This window comes from Triticum aestivum, chromosome 7B, assembly GCF_018294505.1.
Source record: "Triticum aestivum cultivar Chinese Spring chromosome 7B, IWGSC CS RefSeq v2.1, whole genome shotgun sequence".
Taxonomy (NCBI): domain Eukaryota; kingdom Viridiplantae; phylum Streptophyta; class Magnoliopsida; order Poales; family Poaceae; genus Triticum; species Triticum aestivum.
Window position 1 is genome coordinate 722,616,054 of NC_057813.1, and position 13,011 is coordinate 722,629,064.

Consider the following 13,011-nt stretch of genomic DNA (forward strand, 5'->3'; position numbering starts at 1 on the left):
GCGTCGCGCTCGGGAGCGCAGGGGTGGCCGAGTTCGTCAGGGAGAGCACGGCGGGACGCGCTCTGCCCGCTGGAGCTGCTGCAACGGAGGGGGGAGAGGCCGCGGCGGCGCGACCAGAGGCCGCGGCGGCGCAAGCAGGGGCAGCTCCGCGCGAGCGGGGGCGGCGGTGATGCGAGAGGAGCTCGGGCTCGAGGGGATCCTCCCCTCGATCCAGACCAGGCGCCGCCGTGCGGGGGGTTTCTGCAAAAAAAAGCCACGTCGGCAGTTGACAGGCGGGCCCCGCCGGTCAGATACACTGTCAATACGTGTTTATACGCGATTTAGACCTTTTTGTAACGTATAGCCCCAGACTTGGTACTGACATGTAAAAATTATCAAACTTGATACCAATCTGCTTCCAATGCTCCAATTGTGGTACTTGTGTACAATTTACTCGCTGCAGACGGACGGGTGTCGTTTTCTTGCGATTAAAACTGGCTCGGTGCTAATTAGCGTGATTCTCTCAGTCGCTATTATATGTGGCTTCCTACTTTCCTCCACAGCATGATTTAATTTTGGGACATGCACGTATGTTCACTGGCTGACACATGTAGGTGCCGAGAGAATATGTGCGTAGGCCGAAAGTATCATTCTATAACCAGGAGCAAATGCTCCTGGTATGAACAGTAAAATCAAAAAAATGGAAAAAAATTCTGAAAATTTTTTGTGACATACTTTCACAAGTGTTTCTTGTGCATGAAAATTTTCATCATGAAAATACATTCGTGGAAGTCGTGCCGAAAAAAACAAAATCAAAGCTTCAAAATGCTTTTGTAAGTAACATTTTCAGAGCATCAATTTTGTTTTTTACCACACCTTCCACCAATGTGATTTCGCGATGAAATTTTACGTGCACAACAAACATTTGTATAAGTATGCCATAAAAAAATTCAGAATTTTTTGACATTTTTTGATTTTTTTTTATTTTACTGTTCACACCAGGAGCATTTGCTCCTGGGTGTAGAAACTCCACTTCCTGCGTAGGCTATTTATACATCGGGCAAACCGAACAAAAGGCTGTGGTTAATGGAGGAGGAATGTTTGCCAAATTAATCCTCACGTCTCAGGGAGGTCCTTTGCACCTGGCATGCATGTGCATGCATGCATGAACATGATAATTATCTCGCTCCATGGCATTTTACTTTTCACCTTCTGACTTTTCTTCGGATGGTTAATTGGATTATTAATCATGGTGGTATAGCTAGTCCTTTCCTTCGGATGAGATGATGACAGCATCCAGTACGTAGTGGTGCATCTGTGTGCTGTCGAACGTTTATATGCCAAAGTGACACCAAGTTAGTTAATCAGGACGGCTTGGCTGGCTAAGGTAGACTGACAATACGTGTGTGGAGTAAGTGCGGTGCCTGATTTAGTGATTCTCCATTAGTGTTGGTATCTTGATTAAACAATTCCGCAAAAAAAAAGTATCACAGTGAGTCTTATAGCTCGTCAACTCCCTGGTCGATCGGTACGACAGAATTCTTTGCTGCGCTGGTTGACAATCTAAACAAAGTGGTCGGGCCTTGATTGTTATGTACCCCTTTCGCAAAGAAATATAAAATCGTTCGATCATTAATATAATGATTTAAATGATGTTATAGTATTTCTTTACAGAGGGAGTACACGCCTTAAATGTTCTAGTGCCACCTGTTCTGTACGTAGTACAATAGGGCCGGCGTGAGATCTCGATCAATGGCGCCGCGACTACTCATCGAGTGCCACTGGTACTACTCGAGGGCCGGGCTTGGACGGAGGGTCGGAAATGGCTGTCTGGTCGATTTCGCCTGCCGTTTCACTCGTCTTTGTTTCTTCCCATACTTTGTCTCATATCAAGCGTGGATTTGGTAAGGCTTGAATTCCAGCTTGCTACTTTTATTGATGATATGAGACAAGATGATAGGTTCAGATCTGTGCATAATATTGGTGAACTCTCTGTTATGCTTGTTGGTACAAACAAGCATGTTCTCTATGATTTGATCTACATGCTTATCAAATTGGTATTGATCTTACTGGTGGCCACGGCGAGTGTTGAAAGAGTATTTTCGGCAATGAATCTAGTGAAAAATAAGTTGAGAAATAGTATGGGTGATGATCTCATGAACAATTGCTTAGTCACATTCACTGAGCGAGATGTGTTCTTGAAAGTAAGCAAGGAAGACATAGTTGAAGCTTTCATGGCAAAGGAACGTCGTAGATTTACTTAGTGTTGTAGTTTGCTACATATGTGTATCCATGTAAGACTATTTGAATTTGCAACGTTGCAAATTTGAAATATTTGCGAACTATAATGTTGTCTGACTTTTTTTGTACTATATTTTTGCCAACTATTGTATGACACTTGGAGTAGGTAGAATTTGTTTTTTTAGCTGTGCACACCCTCCATTTCTTTCCTGGCTCCGCCATTGCTCCCTCATATCCAAATAATTGTCGCTGATTCAATGCAATGGATTGGAGGGAGTAGAATAGTTTATACACAAAACACACATCTATATAGTTGTAACTGGTCAGCCAGTTTTCCAGTGTTGAGAAGGTTCTAGAAGCTATTGGTTGATTTTCTTTTTCTTTTTCTTTTGTTGTATGTTTTCTCTATACATTTAGTACTTTTTCGCAGGGTTTTTTCTTGGCTATTCCTTATCTCATTTTTGTTTTTGTTACTTTCTCCTTGTTCACAATTTCATTCATGAACATTAATTAAAATTTGTGGATATTTTTCAAAAAGGTGCAAATTTAAAAAAATACACAAACATTTTTCAAACTCAATAATAATATAAAATTCATGGGTCTTTCGATTTCACAAACATTTTTAAAGTTGGTGATCTTGTTTTGAAAAAATTAAATTTGTTAACATTTTCTAAATTCAATAGATATTTTTAAATTCGTGATTTATTTTAAAATTTAGGTTTATATATTTGTAACCTTTTTAAAAAAATTGAACATAATATATTATGTCATGGAATCTTGGTAAATCTAGTTTTAAAATAGGGGATTGTGTTCTACGCATATAACACAGAATAGATCATTTACGAAACAGACACCTGTATAGTCGTAATGGTCAGCTGATTTTACTAGTTTTGAGAACGTATTGGTTGGTTTATTTTTTATTTCCTTTCTTTCTTTTTTATGTTTTCTACCAATTTTAATATTTATTTATTTTGTTATAACATCATGTTCTTTTCTTTTTTTATGGTTTCTGCATTTTAATTCATTAACATTTTATAATTTTAATATTATTATAAAAAGGTGAACATTTTCTAAATTCATGAATAGTTTTTAAATCGCTGAAGTTCTTAAAGTTCACAGACATTGGTAAAGTTTGTAGAAACTTTAAAAATATTAAAATCAGTTTTGTCATTTGTGAGAATTTTCTAAAATTGGTGATTTATTTTACGTCCGAGGACATTTTAAAAAAACCTCATAGTTTGTTAATTCGCAACATTTAATAAATTTATGAACATCTTTTTATTTAGTGAGCGCTTCAAATAAAAATATGATAGTAGTTTTTTTACGAGTGAGCAGTGAAGCCAGTGAGAGAGAGAAAAAATCTAAGCGAATGAGCATAGCAGGGTGCCGAACTTGATAGAGCGAGAGCTAAGGGGCTGGCTCATATAGCGATATAATTTGTAGCCGCCTCGTGCGTCTGTCGGGGTCGTTTAGGGCCCCGTATCCGCCTTTGAGAGTTTTGGTCGCACTATAAAAAAACTAACGACCCCAGTGAGGAGTGAGGACACACGACAACAACACTGGTTGTATGTACTCCCAGACTTTGTATAGGCTGAAGTGGCTTAGGATATGTTGCATCGTATGATGCAATGAAACCTTAATAATTTCAGTTTAAAAAAGAGTGGACTGGATTCTACCCGTATTATGATATTAGAATAGTTTCTATACGAAATGCACACCTATATAGCCTTACTGGGTCAACTAGTTTTCCCGGTTTTGAGAAGGTTCGAGAAGCTTTTTTTTCTCCTTTTGTATTTTTCTCTACGGGTTTCTTAATTTTTTTTCACATTTTAATTCATGAAATTTATTAAAAACTGTGAATTGTTTACAAATTCATGAACTTTTTATTAATCTCATAGATATTTTTAAAGTTATCAATCATTTTCAAAGTTTGGAAACATTTCCTAATTTTGAAACTTTTCTTAAAATCCACTAACATTTACTGAAATCCATGAACTTTTTCTAAATTCATGGTTTATAATTTTTTGATATATTTTTAAGTCCAATATATTTTAAAATCCATGAACATCTTTTTTATCTAATGGGCTTTTTCAAATAAAAAACGATGGCTTGTTTTACTGAGCTAGTAAATGATTGAAAACTCAAAACCCCGTGTTTCACGCTCATGAGGCCGACCAGAAAGTAAGAGCGCTCTGGTTTCCACTCAACCAGAATAAGAGTCTTGGATTCCAAAATTCATGACACGTACCATCTTCACCAGTTAACTTACAAGGTTATTCTGACAGCAAGCTAACGTTTTTGTTCCATGGTAATGGATGTTGAGTCCCCCCTAGATCTATATAACTCGACACAACAGGCTCCATCTAGTCGTAAACATCATTTATTTTCTTCATGCCTTTGGCATTAGAATCTAGGCCTGAAATATTATGGCGTTTCAGCACTCACGTAAAGGACTAGAAAAAGAGAGCGTATACATCGGCACACTATAGGGTCATAACAACTTCCCTTTCCTATTTTCTTAGTTTCCGAAAAGAAGGCATATAAATTTTCTCTAACTTGATCAAAGTATGCACTTTTTATGAAAAAAAAAACTTCTTTTCCAGAGGTGGAGTGAGTACTACTAGTTATTAGACTTTTTTTCGAACCGCTCGTCTACTTCCCTCCGACAGAGAAAATGGCTGGAGAACTGACAAAAGCTAACAAGCGGACACTAGAAATGCAAGGAATTGTAAAAACAAAATGCTATGCGGACGACGTGCACGTCCGCCTCTTGTACGTCTAGGCCGCGTGGGAGGGAGCAGCACGCAGCATCTACGTCTAGGGCTTTTGTGTTGCACTCGGTATTATTCTTGTGCCCACTGACATGACATTGCATTTGCAGCAAAGGGACGGGTGCCGTTTTCGTGCGATTAAAACTCCGGCCGGGTAATATATAATCAGTGTGATTCCCTCGCTATTATAAATAGCTTCCTGCTTTCTTTGACACCCATGATTTAATTTTGGATCATGTACGCACGTACGTTCACTGGCTGACACATGGAAGTGATTAATGGAGGAGGAATGTTTGCCAGATTAATCCTTCGCACCTGGCATGCATGCATGAATATAATTATCTCGCTCCATGGCATTTAACTTTTCATTTTTTGACTTTTCTTTCGATATAATTGGATTACTAATCATGGTGGTGTAGCTAGTCCCTCCCTCTGGATGAGATGATGACAGAGTCGAGTAATGGGGCATCAGTATGCTGTCGAGCGTTTATATGCCAAAGTGACACAAAGTTAGTTAATCAGGACGGCTTGGCTGGCTAAGTTAGACTGACAATACGTGTGTGGAGTGAGTGCGGTGCCTGATTCTCCATTAATGTTAGTATCTTAATTAAACAGTGAGTCTTATACTAGCTCGTCAACTCCCTGGTCGATCGGCACCACACAAATCCTTGCTGCGCTGATTGACAATCAAAACAAAGTGGTCGGGCCTTGATTGCTATGTACACACCTGTGTTCCAGTGCCACTTGGTACTAAAGACCCGCCCTTTAGTAGCGGTTGGAGCCAGGAACCGGTACTAAAGAGGGTGCGCTCCCGTTTCGCAGTGCATAATGTGTAGTCCCACCTCGCCGAGCGAAGGGCAGCCGCACTGGTTTATAAACCATGCCGCGGTTGCTCCTTCGAGCTTCTCTCTAATGCAGGCCTTCGGGCCTAACTTTGCCGCGCTGCCCTGTGAGCCTGCTAGGCCTTATGGGCCTGCCTAGCCACGCCCAAGGCCGAGCAGGCCCACTAGGCAGCGCGGAAATAAATTTTTAATATAGTTTTTTATTTTTTTGCTTTATATATTTTCTTCTATTTATTTTTGAGTAGTTTTTTGCTTTAGGTAAAAAAAATTAAATATTTTAAATTTGAATTATTTGAAATTTGTGTGAATCACTAGTTCATGAATAACTTAACTTTAAAAATAGATTTTTCAGTGATTATTTATTCTTATGTTTAATATTAGTGTGTTTTATCATTATATTCAAATTGGTAATACGTCTGGCGTTGTAATTAATAAGTTGTAGTGCTTTTCAATTTCAGGGTCATTTAGCTCAAAACAAATCAGTAAATGCATCAAAAATACCAAATTATGTCAGAATGGGTTGAAAGTTGATGACGTGGCTTTGAATGGTGCATCTGAACGCAAAAAAAGTCCAGAGTTATAATAAGTTATTAAAATTTTGAATAGCTGGTGTAACAAATGAGTTTTCGTCCGAAACCCTGATACTTCGAAAGAGATTGTCCAGTTTATACATGAAGTGCATCCAGTTTTTGCCGTAACCCTCTCTACTTTTTTGCATATGCTATGCGGGTGAAATTATGATACCATATCAAGTTTCAACATTTTCAGAGTTCATTTTGTAGTGCTTTTCAATTTCAGGGTCATTTAGCTCTCAAAACCAAATTAGTAAATGAATAAAAAGTAGCAAATTATGCCAGACAGGGTTGAAAGTCGATGACATTGCTTTGAATCGTGCATATACTTCGAAAGAGATTGTGTACACATATATAAAAATACATTGATCAGTACCGCCTTTCAGCGAGAAATACATCAAAAATACATTGATCATCAATGATCCTTTTGTGTACAATCTGTATTTTCAATATGAGTCCTCATCGGTTTCGAAACCGGAGAAAACTCATATTGTGGCCACAAATTCTACACATAGAGTTCAATGAAGACCAAGTGATTGTGATAGTTTGAGAAGTAACATATTTAATGTGGTAAAAACTTTGTTAGCGGAGCGAGGTGAGACTAGAAAACCGCTGCAGAATGAATCAACTAGAAACCTCTAGTACCGGTTTGTGGCACGAACCGGTACTAAAGGTGCTGGTGGGGCTCCAGCATGACCACAACCTGCCACAGCCTCTTTAGTACCGGTTCGTGGCACGAACCGGTACTAAAGGTTAGCCACGAACTGGTACTAATGAGCTCCGCCCCCCTAGCCGATGGGACCGGCACTAATGATCACATTAGTGCCGGTTCTGTTACAAATCGGGACTAATGTGCTTCACATTAGGCCTTTTTTCTACTAGTGAGTGTAGGTTCACTCATTTTTTTCCGTATGTAGTCAATTGTTGAAATCTTTAAAAAGACTTATATTTGGAAGCGGAGGGAGGGAGTAGTAATTATTAGACTTTTTCTCGAACCGCTCATCTACTTCCCTCCAACGGAGAAAAATGGCTGGAGAACTGAAAAGAGCTAACAAGTGGGCACAAAAAATGCATGGGATTCTAAAAACAAAATGCGAGGAAGATGCACATGATGAGAAAAGCGGCTGGCTCGAAGTCAATGCGTACGACCTGCACTCAGCATCGTGCACGCCCGCCTCTTGTACGTCTAGGAGGGAGCAGCACGCACCATCTACATCCTCTACCTCTTCTACGTCTAGGCCTTTTGTGTTGCACCCGGTGTTATTCTTGTGCCCGCTGACATGACATAGCAGCAAAGGGACGGGTGCCGTTTTCTTGCGATTAAAACTCCGGCCGGGTAGTATATAACTAGTGTGACTCCCTCGCTATTATAAATAGCTTCTTTTCTTTTCTTTTTTTGCGAGGAAGCTTCCTGCTTTGCCTTTCTTCCACGCCCACCCATGCTTTTATTTTGGATCATGCACGTACGTTCACTCGCTGACACATGTAGGTGGTGAGAGAATATGTGTCGTTGGCTATTTAAATGGGGCAGACCGAACAAGAGGGTCGTGGTGGTTAATGGAGGAGGAATGCTTGCCAAATTAATCCTCACGCCGACTCCAACGCGCGACCCCAAATGGCCCCGTCGTGCATGTATGGGGGCAAACGGATAAAACAGACCGCCCAACACGCGGGAGCAAACGGACCGTCGTCCGTTTTTCGTCCGCTTTCGACCCGTTTCTGGCCCAAAGTTGGACTGCGTTTGCGGCCGAATGAACACGCGCGGACGGCGCGTGGTGCGTGCCCATGTACTCCCCTGGCGCGTCCGTCGGGGACACATGCGCCCATTTTTATATCCCCTCCCCCCTCTCCAGCTGCACCCCCACCCACCCCCCGCCACGCCCTAGGCACAGCCGCCATTTTTCTCGGTCGTGCGCTGTCCAGAACGACTGCGAAGCCTCGACCCGTCCCCCGCAGCCCCTGTTTTCTCGACGCCCGGATCTGTCCAACCCCGACCGCCTGATTTCAGCGCATCCGGTGGACAAATTTGGAGCGCATCCGGCCGGATTTGAGCTCACCCCGGCTACCAGAGGCCACGCCCTGCCGTGGACTCACCGGGTACCAGACCGCAAAGCCCCGGCAAGGCCCCTAGGCCGCTTGCAGGTACTGACTCCGCCTCTAGCTGTTCGGATCAACCCGTCGCCGGTTCATCGGCAAATGCACGAACGGCTGTCGTCCAGGCTCGGCGATGGCCCAAAGGCTCGTCGGCGCACCGTTGCCGCTCACAAAGTGCGCCAACTGTCCACGGAAGGTCTTGCGCCGTGTGTTTACAACACCGGAACATACCGGATAAGTGTTCATCAAGTGTGCAAACGATGGGGTATGTGCTAGTTTAGCTTCAGTTTTGCTTTCGGATTCGACTTGTTTTGCTTACACTCATATATGTATTGTGTAGGATGGATGCAACTTCTAATAGATGTTCGTGCAGTTGTTGCTAGAATGGAGGCTAAAGATGAGACTAGATGCGAAGAAGCAACGTCTACTTCTTTAGACTCAAGGAAGAAAGAAGCACGCCAGATCGAGCATCCGCGGATCAACAATGAATGCATCAAGAAGGCTCTAATCGTACTTACGGAAGCAGTTATGGAAGTTGGATATCTTCTAAAATGTCTTCTTGTGGTTCTTATTTTTTTTTTGGTCTTGCTATTCTAGTCAAGATTTGGTGATGTGCTCCATTATATCAAAAATCAATGATGAACATAAAGATATGTGTTGCAAAAAAAAAATGCGGACGAGATGCGGCCGAAATGTGGCCGCACGTTGGGTGCATGACCGCCGCATCCAGAAACCGGGCAGACACAACCCCATTGCCACCCTCATACGAACGAAAAACAGATAAAATAGACGTCTATTTGGGATCATGCGTTGGAGTTGGCCTCACGTCTCACTATCTCATGGAGGTCCTTTCTACTCCTACTACCTGGCATGCATGCATGAACATAATTCTCTCACTACATGGCATTTTACTTTTCACTTTCTGACTTTTCTTGTCGTGGTGGGTATAATTAGATTGTTAATCATGGTGCTCTAGCTATTCCTTTCCTTTGAGTGAGATGATGATAGAGTCGAGTAGTGGTGCATTCTATGCTGTCGGGTGTTTATATGCCAAAGTGACACAAAGTTAGTTAAGTAGGGCAGCTGGCCGAGATATAGATAGATATATAAAAGACGCGGTGAAGTAAGCTAGTGCGGTCCTTGATTCTCCATGAATCTTAATTTAACAGTGAATCGTGCAAGCTCCTGTACATTTCTAGCTATACCTGTGCATTTCTAGCTATACCTGGTCTCGGCCTTATCTTTCAGTAAGCTCCTTTACGTTTCTAGCTATACCTGGTCTCGGCCTTACTCGGATGCACGACCACCGCATCCAGAAACCGGGCGGACACGACCTCATTGCTATCCTTGTACGGACGAAAAACGGATGAAATAGACGTCCATTTAGGATCGTACGTTGGAGTTGGCCTCACGTCTCACTATCTCAGGGAGGTCCTTTCTACTCCTACTACGTAGTAGTATCTTTCAATAAGCTCCGGTACATTTCTAGCTATACCTGGTCGTGCCTTGAATGTTATGGACACGCCTTAAATGTTCCCGTACAAGTTTTCCTCCTGTCTGTGGCGCTGGAACCCTAGCCGCTGCCAGGAGACCAATCTTACAGCGCCGTCCTCCGGCGGCTCCCCTCCGCCGGCGACCTTGGTCGTCAGTGGTGAGGGGGCCGCCGGATCCACGCGTGTGGATCGGTTTTACTCTCTCGTAGTTTAAATTTTTAGGTTGTTCATCGTCTTCTTTTCGGCGGCAACGATGACAACGCTGAATAAAGATTTTTCGGATCCTTCCTTGACAAGGCCATCGGTCCTATGGTTGGGGATGGATTTGGAAACCAGTCTGTTCAAGTAAGGATGGCGTGGCGGCGGCGGCATCCTCGTGGTGGACATGTGTCCTCGGGCTCTACCGTTGCGACGGCGTTTGCTCCAGCGTCGACGCGGAGCTTGGGAGGTAGTCCAGGAGCGGATGCAGATTGTGGTCTGCATCGACGACTTATGGAAGACGGAACATGTGCTGGGTTCGTGGTTCGTGGATGGCAGGTATGGTTTTCTTCTGCGACGTCTTAGTCGCGGTGGGGTGCCAGATCTGGAGTTTGATGGCGTGTCCGGGGTGTTGCCCCGGTCTGATTCGTTCAACGGTAAGGGCTTCACTTTTTGTGAGCCACCTTGGAGGTCCGCAAAGCTGCATATCAGCGATGGAGCCGCATCGAGCTCGGGTGAGGAGGTGATCCATCATTCTTTTCTTCGGTGGCTGCTGTCGTGGTGCAGGAGGCAGGTGATGGGCGTTGGTGTCAAGCTCAAAGATGTTCTGCAAGTTTTTTAGTTTTGTCATGTCGGTCCTTACGTGACTTGTATTTTAATCTTTATGATATGAATGAGACACGTATTACCATGCAAAAAAAAATGTTTCCGTACAAGCGGGCCGGCGCGAGACCGAACGATCAATGACGCCGCGACCACCCACCAAGTGCATTTAGTATTGAATAATTTCTTCTAAACACTAGGTCAAAGTATGCGTTTTTTGTCTTATTTCCCTCGTCTATTTCCCCCCAACAGAGAAAGATGACTGAAAAAACTGAAAAGGCAAACAATAGCCCGTTGTATATACAAAAAGAAATCAAAAAGCAAAATGCGAGGAAGATGCAGATGACGAGAATGGGAGGCACGACGCGTCGGCGGCTGACTTGAAGTCAGCGCCGGCGACGTGCACTCGGCATCGTGCACGTCCGCCTCTCCTAGACCCTGGTTCTTGGCCGCGAGGGAGGGAGCAGCATGCATCATCCACATAAAATGTTCGGGTGCCCACTGACATTGGCACATCTGGTGCAAACGGACGGGTGTCGTTTTCTTGCGATTAAAACTCGCTCGGTGCTAATTAGCTTCCTACTTTCTTCCACACGCACCTACAGTATGTTTAATTATGCATGGGTCATGCATGTACGTTCACTGGCTGACACATGCAGGCGTTGCTGAGAGAATATGTGCGTAGGCTATTTGTATTAACCGGGCAGACAAAACAAAAGGGTCGTCGTGGTTACTGTTGTATGCATGTTTCAATGTTTGCCAGATTAATCCTCACTTGTGATTGCGAGGGAGTTCCTTTGCACCTGGCATGCATGCATGGTGCATGAATATAATTGTCTCACTCCATGGTATTTTACTTTTCACTTTCTGACTTTTCTTTCGATATAATTGGATTTTTTTTTGAAATTTATATAATTGGATTTTTAATCATGGTGGTGTAGCAGATGATTGACAGAGTCAAGTAGTGGTGCATCCGTATGCTGTCGAGCGTTTATATGCCAAAGTGACACAAAGCTAGTTAATCAGGACAGCTTGGCTGGCAAAGATAGACTGACAATACGTGTGTGGAGTGAGTGCGCTGCCTGATTCTCCATTAATGTTTGTAATATCTTAATTAAATTAATTAAAGGATGTTTGTTTTCAGGGATTTTTTGGTGTAGGCACTAGAAAAAGTCTCTCTTAGGGACTTTTTAACCAAACAGGAGGGACTACTAGGGACTAAAAGTTGCTTTTTGGTACTAAATGAAGAAGACTCTCAAGGAGAGTCTTTTTTGAGACTTTCTAGGACTTTTCCAACAATGCCCCTCCCTGCACCCATTGCTCCGTCGCCCCATGGTGTTGTTTGGTTGTTATTTTTCTGTATACCAGGGGTAACAGGATAATTTAATAACCTCTAGGGAGGGACTAGAAACTTTTTAGTCCATGTAAACGAACAAGGAGGGATTTTTTAGGGACTAGAAAAAGTCCTAAGACTTATGACCAAACATGGCCTTAAACAATGAGTCTTAGAGCATCTCGAGCCGTTGGCCCCCCAGGGGGCGCCTAAAATGGCCGACTGGGGGCGAGCCGGCGCAAAAAACCGGCCTGGGGCGAGTTGGCCCCCAGGCGTCGTCAAATTGTTAAAAAAAAGAAAATGTTCGGCGAGTTTGTGTAAAACACGGCTAAAATTCATCCAAACTTCGGCGAGTTCACGCATATTTAAAATATTCGACACAAAAGAAAAAAAATGCTAATAGGCCCGCCGTCGCCTCGCCGCCCGCCGACCTTGAAGCTCTACATGCTGAGGCGGCTGTAGAACTGCGTGTAGTCGCTGCCGCCGCCGCCGCCGTCGTCGTCGTCGTCGCCTCCTCCGCGGCCGTCGTCCCTGCTGCACCCCTCCCTAGGTTGGCGCGGCGGGCTGGACGGCCCGGGTGCGTCCTCGTCCTCGTCGTTGTCGAGGATCACCACGCCGTGCTCGTCCTCGCGCCCACGCCTGCGGGCGGCTATCTCCTCCAGGGCTCGGCGCTACCGGACCATCTCGTTGCGGAGGTAGTCGTCCCACGCCCACTTCAGGGCCTCCTCGTCGAAGAAGCCGCGCCGGGCTATGGCCTCGTACTCCGCGGGGAGGTCGGGCTCCGGCTTCGGCTCCGGCTTCGGCCTGACGAGGACGAGGCGTCCAGAGGCGAGGGAGGGGTCGGCGATGCGGACGCCGGAGCTGCGTGTGCGCTGGCTGACCGGC